The sequence below is a fragment of the Malania oleifera genome, chromosome 11 (genome assembly GCF_029873635.1).
Source record: "Malania oleifera isolate guangnan ecotype guangnan chromosome 11, ASM2987363v1, whole genome shotgun sequence".
Lineage (NCBI taxonomy): Eukaryota > Viridiplantae > Streptophyta > Magnoliopsida > Santalales > Ximeniaceae > Malania > Malania oleifera.
The window spans coordinates 76,642,169-76,656,611 of record NC_080427.1 but is presented as its reverse complement, the minus strand read 5'-3'; positions in this window follow the sequence as shown (position 1 = coordinate 76,656,611).

Sequence of the window (14,443 nt, the reverse complement as noted above, 5' to 3'; positions counted from 1 at the left end):
ATCAAAGAATATAAACACTAAACAGTACTGGAAAAATCTGAGTTCAGTGTAGTACTCATATGGAAATTTAGGCATAAAATAAAGAATATGAGAGCATTTTAATTTATGTAACCATGAAAGAATATATGCTCCCCCTGAGTTATGCACTAATCCATCATATGCCTTTTCTTACTTTTCAAGTTTTTTAGCCAAGTGTTATAATACTTTTAGTGATTTTAGCTTGGCTTTGAGTTCTTAGGCTTATCGGACCAAAAAGTGACAATGAATATTTCTTTGAGAGTTCTAAGCCTACATTTGCCTATTTTCTTATGATTCACAATACTTGTGAAAGGCCTAAGTTCAAATGGCATTAAATATAAAAATGCACATGCATAGGTCTACTTGAATTTTATGCATTCATCTAGATTGAGACCTAATGCAATCATATTAGCCATTTAACTCATCTCTAAGGATAGTAGCTCTAACTGATATGATTTAAAGTTTGAGAGCTTTGAAAGGAATTTTGGATTAATACTCTTGAAAGATTAAAATTTATGTTATGTTCAAAGAGTATTCATTATGAGTGGACATAATTCAAGATATTTGCATGGAATAGAATATGTCCAACCGCTTAGGCAAAGAGCATTTATGAGTATGAATTTTCTTAAACAATGCTCTTCGAAGAATGGAAAGTATCCTTTCAATATGATTACAATATTGAGCAAGGATACGAACCAAGGAATAGGTAAAGTCTTTACCGAATGTGATCGCGGTATGGTAAAGATTACCTATGGAGGGGATGGTGAACCAAAATAGAGGATTTTATATTACAAATACGAAGGGAATAATTTTATGATAACTAGATGATGATTTGATTTCCTTAGTGGATGCCCCTAATTTGGTTGAGAAGGAATGTCTTTTAAATAAGCACTTGATGGAATGGGAACTTGATATCTATTAGTTCTTAAGCTTAGAGTGATGGCTAAACATTTTATTACACATTTTAGGTTTTTAAGATGAGTTTAGGACAAGATGTTTAACTAGAAGAATTCATTTCCTAAAACTCAAACTTATGCAACAGATAGAGTAGATGATAATATTTAAGCGTGAGTTAAGAAATTTGACTTATTTACCAAACAAAATAATTCTTTGTCCATTTGTAAGTGGATTTCATTCAATTATGTTATAGCCAATATTTTCATCTTTTATCCAATCATTATGATATGTGTTCTTGTTAAGTTTAGATTCGATATTTTATTTGAAATTTCGTATTGATTAGATTTTCTAATGATTTTAGTGTATAATGATAGTGTATAATGAATGTCCATACCAATATTTGACATTTTAAGCAAAGACCACTTCCTAGTCTTTTGGTCATCACTACCTCTAAACCTAAACCTATGACCTAAGGAAGCATTAAATAATTTAGTAAAATTAATTTAAATCCATTTTTCCTTAGGTCCTATGGGGTTTGCTTTCAGGATAACCCACATCATTTCTTTGTCAATACCTCTGACATTTGTAAGTTGGATACACCCTTTCATTTTACAAGACAAGAAAAATTTATATGCATGTGACAGATTATGCTTACTTGTTTTATTTTTATTTGATGAGGTATGACAGTGGGACTTATGATATAAACCCTTTTTGAATGATTTATTTCCTTTGGCTCTTAAGGGTTTATTATGAATATTCTTTTCATTTTCAGCTTTGATCATAACTCTAGAATAATCATTCGTTTGTTCCTCTGAGTAGAAAACTCTCAATATCTTTTTAATCTTTTTCTTTTCAATGATGGCATGATTCTCTGTCAATTATTCTAATTCCTTTTCCATCCTTTTAGTTTCAATTTTAAAAATAAATTTCATCTTAGATAACCTATCTAGAAAATTATGCAATTTCATTAAATCAATTTCTAGTTTTTCATTACAAGCCATGCTTTCATAATTGAATTCAACACATGATTCATTACAAAATTTAACACAATCATTATATGGATCATTGCATGTGTCAACAGCAGGATTATCACACGGATTATTAGATGATTCATCATAAGATACAATACAATATCCATCATAAGAATCATCGCATGCATCAAAAATAGGATTAACACAATATTCAGCACATGATTCAGCACATGTTGCAACACAGCATTCAACACATGAATCATCAATCGAGCTGGAGTAGGAATCATATACCTCCTGTTTTGTTAATGCACTAACCTGGTGATTTACCACTTCTAGATCATTTGAGCTTGACGCTTCCAAAATTGTGGTCTCCTTTTCCTAGGTCTTTCCATACTTCTTTTCAAGCTCAACCTAGATCTCCTGTGCACTTCTATATGCCATAATCTCATGAAGTATATCAGTATCTAAAGCATAGCACAGTAAATCTATGGCATATGAATTTGCATGCATTAAACTATTATCTTTTTCTATTGGCATACAAATTCCTTTTTCAAACACCTGCCAGGCCATCATGTCAATTGATTTTATGAAAACGCTAATTCTGATTTTCTAGTGGGTGTAGTTAACACCAGAAAATAATGGAGGATTGGAAGGTGATTGTCCCTCTCCAAATGGGGATACACCAATGTGAGCCATTGCGATATTTTACAAAAGCTGTTAAGCCAAGTGCAACGAGACTCTAATACCAATTGTTGGAATTGGTCTATTCCCAAGAGGGGGGTGAATTGAAAATTTTTATATTTATCTCCTAGGTTAAACTGTCCAACAACAGTATATACACAACCTAGGGTCTATCTATGCAATTTCCAAATGCGCAGATAAATATAATGTGGAAATTAAATCATACGCAACATTCACACTATAGCATACACGTGTAGGAATATAACTTGTAAAAATATAAACAATGCACACACGATATGTTATCGAGGTTCGACCAATACTGCCTACGTCCCCGCCTCTAGCTCGCAAGTCCGATGATTCCACTAATGCTCACTTAAAGGGTGGAGTGGCACCGGTTACAACCAGGTCAATTCAAGGGGCTAACCTCAACCTACACCTTACAAAGATGGTGCACCTAACTTTCCTAACCAGGTCTAAGCCAATCCAGTACTACTAAACAAGGCTAGTCTCCCTCTTCAGGCCCATGTTTGGAATACAACGAATTTGAAAACTTTCATACAAAAAAATGCTTCTCACATAAGTAGATATGTACTACAATACGCACAGTATAATCAGTGCACACCAAACATATAGGAATTATAAGCTCAAGGGTGTATATGTGTGCAATCTACACTCAGTAAAATGATAATCTCAAGTATGCACAAGAGTGTTCAAACAAGCTAATCTTTGAAAGCAAAGTATATCAAATCTCAATATCAGATTAATGTTTCAAAGATGTTAGCAATAATATTCAAATGAACTCAAAAAATATTTTCTCAAATTATATCAAGCACTAGATTTGTTTGAAATCAAGCTTTATAAAATATTTTGCACACAAAAATATGGGCTAAGGCACCTTGCAATATCTATGCAATAACCACAAGCCTCAAAGTCTTCCCACACAAGATTTATTATTTGCCTAATAAGGTCTTCCAATTAGTTTTGATGATAACAAACAAAGGATATTTTAACATGGAAAGGTTGAGTTTTTGTGTTTCAGGAAACCAAAGATTAAGTATGGATCAAGTGTAGATCAAGTATGGATCAACTGTCGGTCATCAAGGAAGTTAAACTAACAAGTGATCCAAATAGAAACTAAAGCATTGGTAGATAAAGCAAGTTCAAGCACATATCCAAAGAACTTCAAAAGCAAAAAGAATGAGAATGATCTCAAGCATGGCATATAAAGTTTTTAGGAAATCCATTGTAAGTATTTCAAAGTTAAATATTGATTGAAATATGTTTTGAAGCTTTTCCAAGAGATTATGAGGACTTAAAAACCTATTTAGGATTATTAAAATAAGTTTTGTAAAAATCAGATTAAGAGAGCAAATCATTTTTTTTTATGGAAAATGTTTTCAGCAGCTTTTTGTCTGTTCAGATGATTGAACTCTCTGTTCAGATGACTGAAGTAGTAACTTCAAATGACTGAACTTCATGTTCAAATGATTGATGAATTACTTCAGACGTCTGAAGAATAAGCTCATACGTCTCAATATTTTATGGGAAGAAACAGAAATAGGTAGTAGTTGTTCCGATGACTGAACTTGGACTTTGGTCATCTGAACTTGACTCTTTGGTCGTTTGAACCCTATCTTCGGTCATCTGACCCTGTGTCCAGTTCATTTTTTAAAGGGTCTCAGGAACTTCAGATGACGGAACTCAACTCTTCAATTATTTGAACACTGTTCAACGGCCAAATTTTTTAAATTTAATTTTTTAAATAATAGTTGCTTGGGCTCCAAACTTTCTAAAAACTTGGGAAATTATCTAAGGAAACTTTAGCAACAAGGAAACTTGTTTTAAAGCCTATATATACATGGTTTTTGTAAAACAAAATACACCAACTATTGAAAATCTCTCATAAGCTCTCTTGCTCTCAAAGCCTCATCTTGATCATCTCTTGCAAACTAAAAGTACTGTGATTCTGAAATTCTTGTTCATCAATTTCTGAAGTTAGATTGTTGATTTCTCATCTGGAGAAAAGGAATTTGGTGAAATTCTTGTTAAGCTTCAAAAGTTTTATTTCGTTCTTGATATCGATCTTTTGAAGTACATAGTTTTAAATTGTACTAACTTGCTCTTTGTGTGAGCGTTTCTTGTACACAATCTTCTTATTGTTTCTCTTGTAGATTTTGGACAATTCTAGGTTGTTGGATCATTGAACAAACAAGGGTATATTGCTTAGAGAAGGTGGGCTCTAGCCTTAGCAAAGGAGTGATTGTAAATAGGTGTTGTTCCGCCTGGTAAATGAACTGCTATAGTGGAACCCTTTGGTATTTTGCCTAGGGCGAGGACGTAGGCTGTGTTGAAACCAAACCTCATAAAAACCTTGTGTATTTCTTTCTTCTTTACTTCCTATTTTCTGTACAAGCTGTGGTTGTGTGATTTAAAGTGCAGGTTGAGAGTTCTAAAGTTAGAAATAAAGAAAAACTTTTGATATTTAGAAAGTACATTTTTGATTGACTATTTGCGGAAACCCAAAAGGGAGTACGTTGGTTAATTTGTGGAAATCTTGATCAAGAGAAGTGCATACGAAGAGGTTATCTAAAGAAGGTTGAGAATGTCTACATGGTAGCTGATAAAAATTCTAAAATTCTTGCATGATTGGTTGAATTGTTTAATTTGGTTGATTGTCTTGTGAATTTAAATTTGAGTTTCTTGAAGTGTGATTGTTAGTTGATTGCTTTATTAGTTTGGTGTCATAAGCATTAAAAATATTAAAAATGAAAAGAATCCAATTCACCCTCCCTCTTGGGAAGCTATTCCTAATTTCAATTGGTATCAGAGCTAAGTTATAGAAATTCATAACAAGAAACTATAAAAATATCAAATGGAAAACATTGGAGTAGCACCCTTTGGTGAAGGCCAATCCTCAACCCATCCACCAATCGTTTGTGGACACAATTATACCTTTTGGAAAAATAAAATGGAAATATATCTCCAACACATGGATTGGAAAGCATGAGAAGTAGTTTTGGATGGAAACCTTATTCCCACTAAGATAGTTGATGGAAAACAGATTCCAAAAGAAAAGAAAGATATGACCAACTTAGATTATAAAATGCTTCAAATAAATTCAAGCGCTATAAATGCGTTATACTGTACATTAGATGCTAATGAATTTAACAAAGTCATGGCTTGCAAAACAGCTAAGGAGGTGTAGGACAAATTAGAAGTAACATATGAAGGAATAGTTGATGTTAGAGACAATAGGATAGACATGTTAACAAGCGAATATGAAGCATTCAAGATGAATTCTGATGAAACAATATCCAATATGTACACCAGATTTACCCACATAATAAATTCCTTAAGCGCCTTAGGGAAAATTTATACTACCTACGAAATGATCATAAAAATTCTAAGAGGCCTTCCCTCCATATGGGAACCAAAGGCTACAACTATCACAGAAGGTAGAAACCTTAAGACTACTTCTTTAGATGAACTTATAGGCTCACTTCTTACCTATGAAATGGCCTTAAAAGAAAGAAGTCTTGAACCAAATCATAAAAGATCCATAACACTAAAAGCATCTAGCCATTGCACTAGTGAAGAGGAAAGTGAAACAAGTGACTTTAATCAAGTTGAATTAGCATTCATTACTAAGAGACTAGGCAAATTCTATAGAAGGAATAAAAGGTTTCCTAGAAAGTTCAATAAAAAGAAACTTGAAAAAGGAGAGACAAGTAGGAAAGAAAATAAAGGTAAGAATGAACCACCAATATGCTATCATTGCAAGAAACCAAGGCATATCAAACCGGACTATCCGTTGCTCAAGAAAGACAAGAAGAAAAGGAAGGAAGCTATGAAGGCTACTTGGGATGACTCAAGCTCCAGTGAAACAGAAAACGAAACAAGTGGACAAGAGATGGCAAATATATGTTTCATGGTGAATGACAAAGAGGTAAATTCTTACTACTCTTCAACCGAATCTCAAAATGAGTCTTGTGATAAGTCATGTGATAGTTTGCCTTCTTATAAAGAATTACAAGCTGAGTTATTCTTACTGCATAAAAGATTCAAAAAAATTTCCAAGAGAAATATAACTTTAAAAGATCAAAATAAAGAACTAGTGAAGCAACTTGAATCATTTAAAGTTATTGAAAAAGAAAAAAATTCTTGTATTAAGAAGTTGGAAGAAGAAATAAATATAGCAACTCAAGTGTTAGGCAAAACTCATAAAGATAATTTTAATAAAAAGGATCTAGAAGTAAATGAACTCAAAAAGGCAGAAAAGGATAAAGAAAAAATAATCTATAACTTTACCAAAGGTAAGGAAAACTTTGAAAAGATGATTGGACAACAAAGGCTTCATGGGAACAAAAAAGGAATAGGCTATAACGGTAAAGCAAATAAAAGGAACAAAAAACTATACATGGGATACTTTGTTAAGGAAGCTAAGTATCATGCTTGCACTTCATCAAACAACAAATATGAACACACCACTTGCTATATGTGCAAGACTAAAGGTCATGTAATGTTTAATTGCCCATTAAAAAGAAAGTATGTTAAAGTTCAATGAGAATGGAAAGCCAATAATGGAACTAACAACAAAACAAAGAAAGTCAAAAGAATTTGGGTTCCAAAAACTAACACAAAGTGTCCCTCATTGTAGGTTTGCTTTAGGACAACAACATCAACGGATAAATGGTACCTGAACAGCAGGTGCTCAATGCACATGACCGGTGACAAGACCAAGTTCACTACATTAAAACAAAAGGATGGGGGATACGTCACCTTTGGTGACAATGCCAAAGGTAAAATCATTGGCATCAGAAAAATTGATAAAGAACCTTCACTCACTATAGATAATGTGCTATTAGTAGAAGGATTAAAACATACCCATTTAAGTATTAGTCAATTTAGTGACAAAGGGTTCGAAATAATCTGTATGAAAGAAAAATGTGTTATCCAAAATCCTAAGAACAAAGAAACTCTATTTCTAGCTCATAGAATAAATAATTTATATTGCATAAATCTTGAGAAATTAGTAAATCAAAACATAACTTGTTTGACAGCAATGAATGAAGTAAGTTGGTTATGGCATAGGAGACTAGGACATGCAAGCATGGACCTACTATCCAAATTATCTAAGAAAATTTTTGTAAAAGGACTACCAAATACTAAATTCATAAAAGACAAGATGTGTGATGCATGCCAAAAGGGAAAACAAGTAAAAACAAGCTTCAAAAAGAAAAAAATACATATCCACCAATAGACCCCTAGAACTCTTGCACCTAGACTTATTTGTTCCAGCTAGAACCTTTAGTTTAGGAGGAAAACAATATGCTTTTGTAATAGTAGATGATTATTCAAGATTTACTTGGGTAATATTTCAAGCAAACAAAGATGAAACTTGTAACCTATTAATAACCTTATGCAAGAAATTTCAAAATGAGAAGGACTATAATGTAACAAGCTTTTGAAGTGACCAAGGTAGAGAGTTTAAAAACAAAGAAGTTTATAAATTTTGTAATGAACATGGAATAAATCATAATTTTTCAGCACCTAGAACTCCACAACAAAATGGAGTTGTAGAAAGAAAAAATAGAACTCTACAAGAAATGACAAGAACAATGCTGAATGAAAATAATCTACCTAAATACTTTTGGGCAGAAGCTGTAAATACAGCATGCTACATTGTAAATAGGGTATCGATAAGATCAAAAATAGACAAAACACCATATGAACTTTGGAAAGGTAGAAAACCTAATATTTCCTACTTTCATGTATTCGGATGCAAATGTTTTATCCTTAACACTAAAGATGATTTGGGAAAGTTTGATGCAAAATCTGATGAAGATATCTTTCTAGGTTACTCTATAAATAGTAAAACTTATAGGGTTTATAATAAAAGAACCTTTACTATTATGGAATCAATACACATAACATTTGATGAATCAAACAATCATGACAATAAAAATGAGAATGATGAAAAAGAAGTTACTCCACAAAAAAAAGAAAAAAAAAAAAGATCTTGAAATAAAAGAAGAAAAAAATAATGATGCTCCAAATGAAAACCTTATAGAAAATTTGAAGCTTCCTAAAGAATGGAGATATGATAAAAATCACCCAAAAGAACAAATACTTGGTGAAACATCAAAAGGAATAACCACTAGAGCCTCATTAAAAAATATTTGCAACCATTATACCTTTTTATCTCAAGATGAACCCAAAAATATTGAAGAAGCCTTAAATGATGATTCTTGGATTATAGTTATGCAGGAGGAACTAAATCAATTTGAAAGGAGTCAAGTGTGGGAACTTATACCTAAACCCAAAGATAAATCAGTCATAGGAACTAAATGGGTGTTTATAAATAAAAAGGATGAAAATGGAGTAGTTGTAAGAAATAAAGCTAGGCTAGTAGCACAAGGTCATAATCAAGAAGAAGGAATTGATTACGATGAAACCTTTGCTCCTGTAGCAAGAATGGAAGCAATAAGAATGTTTCTGGCTTTTGCAGCCCATAAGGATTTTAAGTTATATCAAATGGATGTAAAGAGTGCATTCTTAAATGGATATATAAATGAAGAAGTGTATATCAAACAACCTCCAGGTTTTGAAAATTCAAAAAATCCAAACCATGTGTTTAAATTAACAAAAGCTCGTTATGGTTTGAAACAAGCTCCAAGAGCTTGGTATGAAAGGTTAAATAAATTTCTACTTAAAAATGAATTTACAAGACGAATTGTTGATACTACTTTATTCATTAAATCTAAAAACAAAGATATGCTAATAGTTCAAATATATGTGGACGATATTATATTTGGAGCTACAAATGAAGATCTATGCAAGGACTTTGCCACATGTATGCAAAAAGAATTTGAAATGAGTATGATGGGGGAGCTAAATTATTTTCTAGGATTACAAGTTAAACAAGCTAAAAACATAACATTTATAAATAAAACCAAATACATCAAAGATATGCTTAGAAAGTTTGATATGGAACAAAGTAAACCCATAGGAATTCCTATGAGTACATCCACAAGCCTTGATAGAGATGAAAAAGGAAAACAAGTAGACATAACACACTATAGAGGAATTATTGGTAGTTTACTATATCTAACTGCTAATAGACATGATATTATGTTTAGTGTGTGTATGTGTGCTAGGTTTCAATCAGCACCTAAGGAATCTCACCTAATAGCCGTTAAGAGAATACTTAGGTACTTACTAGTAACACTTGATTTAGGTTTATGGTATCCAAAGGACACTGACTTTAAAATGATAAGTTACTCCAATGCTGATTATGCCGGATGTAAGATTGATAGAAAAAGTACTAGTGACACATGTCACTTCCTAGGACATTCCTTAGTATCATGGTTTTCAAAGAAACAAAACTCTATAGCCTTATAAACCGCCGAAACTGAGTATGTAGTAGCAAGAAGTTGTTACGCACAAATCTTATACATGAAACAACAATTAAAAGACTTGAATCTAGATTATAAGACAATACCAATAAAGTGTAATAACACTAGCGCCATAAATATATCTAAAACCCCAATTTCACACTCAAGAACCAAATATATAGATATAAGGCATCATTTTTTGAGAGATCATGTTCAAAAAGAGGATATAATTCTTGAGTTTATAAATACAAATGACCAATGGGCTGACATTTTTACAAAACCCCTAAGTGAAGAAAGATATATACATAGTAGGAGAGAACTTGGGCAAATCCATAGTAGAGAGGTTTATTAGAAAAAAAATTAAAACATTCCTCTGAACTTCGATCGTTTGAATTACACACCCTAGACGACTGAACACTGTAGCAAACAGGTTCATATGACTGAACATGGAACTTCAGACATCTGTGAGCCTACTGTCTCTTCAAATTCTGGAATTAAAAATCTTTAGATGACTAAAGTTAATCTTCAGTCATCTGAAGTCTCAGGGTTTTAATATAACTAACAGACTAAAACCCTATTTCAGACTTATGAAGTTGGTTGCTCAACTCATCCGAACATCTTCCTCTCTATCCCTTCTTCTCCTCACTCAAAAAAAAAAAAAAAAAAAAAAACCCTCAATCTAAAGCTTGCATCCCTCTTCAAAGAATCACTCCACGAAATCTAGGGCATCCACAATCAAGTATCTTCATGCTTCGTATCAAGAAAACTGCCAACCGAGGGTCTACATCTGGGAAGATGCTCAAAACCTTGACAAGTGGCTTGTGGCTCCCCATACTCGACTTCGTTATCATACTTCACTCAGTACAGTAGATCCAATCCTAGGTAAAATTTTGGATGTCTCATTTTTCACTACTGAATTTCCTGATATCCTTCCCTTATTTCATGCCATAGGTTGGTTTGATTTTATCACCCAGCAACCCAAAGGATGTTTTCCTCATCTTGTCAAAATCTTTTATGCTAATATGACAAATGAAAATTGAATTGTTTCTTCGGAAGTTAAAGGAAAGAAAATTTTGCTAAATTCTGAAATATTGTCTCCCATTTTCAAAATTACTCCAAGTGAATTCAACTGTCCCACGTTTGCTCAATCCTGGATTCTAGAAGAAGGATTCACTCCTAAAATTTTCCTTCCAATGATCATGGAAAACGAACCTATCTATTTTGGGCATCCTCCGTCATACAAACAATTAAGCTTAAAAGGCCAAATTCTACACAAAATTGTTGCAGACATCCTACCTAAACAAGGCTCTTTCGATCATCTTTCCTATATTGAATGCTTTGTCCTTTGGTGTCTTCTTAAAGGAAAGAAACTAGACCTGGCTAGCTTAATCATTCGATGGATATGGACCAAACTTGAATCCTCTCGAGTTGTTCTTCCCTATAGAGGGATTCTTACTCTTGTTTTCAACCATCTTCATGTTGCAAATAGTTCTGAATTCTTTATCAAAAGAACCCGCTATGATCTTTTCAATGAGACCTCCCTAAAGAAAATGGGGTATGACAAGGGGAGTTTAGGATGGCACTTGAAATTAGGTAGGACTCAATATGCATCTACAGCACCAGCCTCAGCCGTAGCCTTAGGTTCAGCTTTAGTCTCAGTCTCAGTCTCAGCATCAGTATTAGCAGCAGCACAATCTTCTTCTACACAGGATCGTAGTTTATCTCATGATACACCTTCATGGTTCTTATCATTCCAAAGGGATTTCGTCAGTTTCTCCTTTGAAGTACGTATTGGGCTTCAGAATATTAAAGAAAAGGTTACATCCCTTTATCAGCGTGTCACTCACATAGAAACGTATCATGCTAGATCTTCTAGGGGAGGTGATCCCATGGATATTAGCTCTGCTCCTCAAAGTGGATATGATGATAATGACTCTGTAAGAAAATGAAGGATATTTTGAAGAAGAAGGTAATGAAGTAGATACTAAAGAAGAAGGAACCCAAGAAGAAGAAGAAGAAGGGCAAGGAGATGGCTCTGAAGAAGAAGGATAGGATAGTTAGAAACTACCTAGCCTAGGTTACTATGAAACTTTTTGCATGTAATAGAGTTTCAGGACTTATGTACCTCAGATGTTTGTAACCATGGTGCTATGAAACTTTTTGTGTTACATTTCTGCTATTTGTAAGAGAACATAATTTTTTTTTTTTTGTTTATTGAAACATCTCTAGATGACCCTTTGTACTAACTACATCTTGTTATAAGAATGTCTTCTTGATGGATTTTCATAATCCTATTACTCTTTTTGACTAATGACAAAGGGGGAGAGAGTGTTCTCAGTAAAGATAAAATAAAAATATAAGCAATATCAGTAATAACTGCATATGGACATGATGAGCAATAACTACATATGGACATGATGAACTTACATGATAAAGAATACATATGAATACAAGGATATATGAGCAATATTAGCAACAACTACATATGGACATGATGAATTTGCATGATAAAGAATACATATGAACACATTATGAACATGGATTTTTGATGAACTACATGGCTATCTACATGGTTTCTTGGTTTGCTTATTAATGCCTATAGTTTGGGGCATACTTTATTTCACATAAAACTTTTATCTTTACTCCTTGTTTGTCACATCAAAAAGGGGGAGATTGTTGGCCTAATAAGGTCTTTCAATCAGTTTTGGTGATAACAAACAAAGGATATTTTAACATGGAAAGGTTGAGTTTTTGTGTTTTAGGAAACCAAAGATTAAGTATGGATCAAGTGTAGATCAAGAATGGATCAAGTGTAGATCCAGTATGGATCAAGTGTGGGTCATCAAGGAAGTTAAACTAACAAGTGATCCAAAGAGAAACTAAAGCATTGGCAGATAAAGCAAATTCAAGCACATATTCAAAGAACATCAAAAGCAAAAAGAACGAGAATGATCTCAAGCATGGCATATAAAGTTTTTAGGAAATCCATTGTAAGTATTTCAAAGTTAAATATCGATAGAAATATGTTTTGAAGCTTTTCCAGGAGATTATGAGGACTTAAAAACCTATTTAGGATTATTAAAACAAGTTTTGTAAAAATCAGATTAAGAGAGCAAATCATTTTTTTTATGGAAAATGTTTTCAGCAGCTTTTTGTCTATTCAAATGACTAAACTCTCTATTCAGATGACTGAACTTCATGTTTAGATGTCTGAAGATTTTCTAAGAAGAAACAGAAACAGGCAGTAGCTGTTTAGATGACTGAACCTGGACTTCGGTCATCTGAACTCAACCCTTCAGTTGTATGAATTCTATCTTCGGTCATATGACCCTGTGTCCAGTTCATTTTTGAAAGAGTCTCAGGAACTTTGGATGACTGAACTCGACTCTTCAGTCATCTGAACACTGTTCAATGGGCAAATTTTTTAAAATTTAATTTTTTATATAATAGTTGCTTTGGCTCCAAACTTTCTAAAATCTTGGGAAATTATCTAAGGAAACTTTAGCAACAAGGAAACTTGTTTGAAAGCCTATAAATACATGGTATTTTTAAAACAAAATACACCAAGTATTGAAAAACTCTCATAAGTTCTCTTCCTCTCAAAGCCGCATCTTGATCATCTCTTGCAAATTGAAAGTACTGTGATTCTGAAATTCTTGTTCATCAATTCCTGAAGTTAGATTGTTGATTTCTCATCTGGAGAAAAGGAATTTGGTGAAATTCTTGTTAAGCTTCAAAAGTGTATTTCATTTTTAATATCTATCTTTTGAAGTACATGGTTTTAAATTGTACAAACCTGCTCTTTGTGTGAGCGTTTCTTGTACACAATCTTCTTATTGTTTCTCTTGTAGTTTTTGGATGATTCCAGGTTGTTGGATCGTTGACCAAACAAGGGTATATTGTTTGGAGAAGGCGGGATCTAGCCTTAGCAAAGGAGTGATTGTAAACAAGTGTTGTTCCACCCGGTAACAAAACTGCTATAGTGGAACCTTTCGGTATTTTTCCAAGGGCGAGGATGTAGGCTGTGTTGAAGCCAAACCTCGTAAAAACCTTGTGTCTTTCTTTCTTCTTTACTTATTACTTTCTGTACAATCTGTTGTTGTGTGTTTTAAAGTGCAGATTGCGGGATCTAAAGTTAGAATCAAAGGAAGACCTTTGATATTTAGAAAGTATGTTTTGATTGACCATTTGTGGAAACTCAAAAGGGAGTACGTTGGTTAATCTACGGAAATCTTAATCAAAGGAAGTGCATACAAAGCTTTTGTCCAAAGAAGGTTGAGAACATCTACAGGGTAACTGATAAATATTCTAAAATTCTTGCATGATTGGTTGAATTGTTTAATTTGGTTGATTGGCTTGTGATTTAAATTTTAGTACCTTGAAGTGTGATTTTTAGTTAATTGCTTTATTACTTTGGTGTCATAAGCAATAAAAATATTAAAAACGAAAAGAATCCAATTCACCCACCCTCTTGGGATGCTA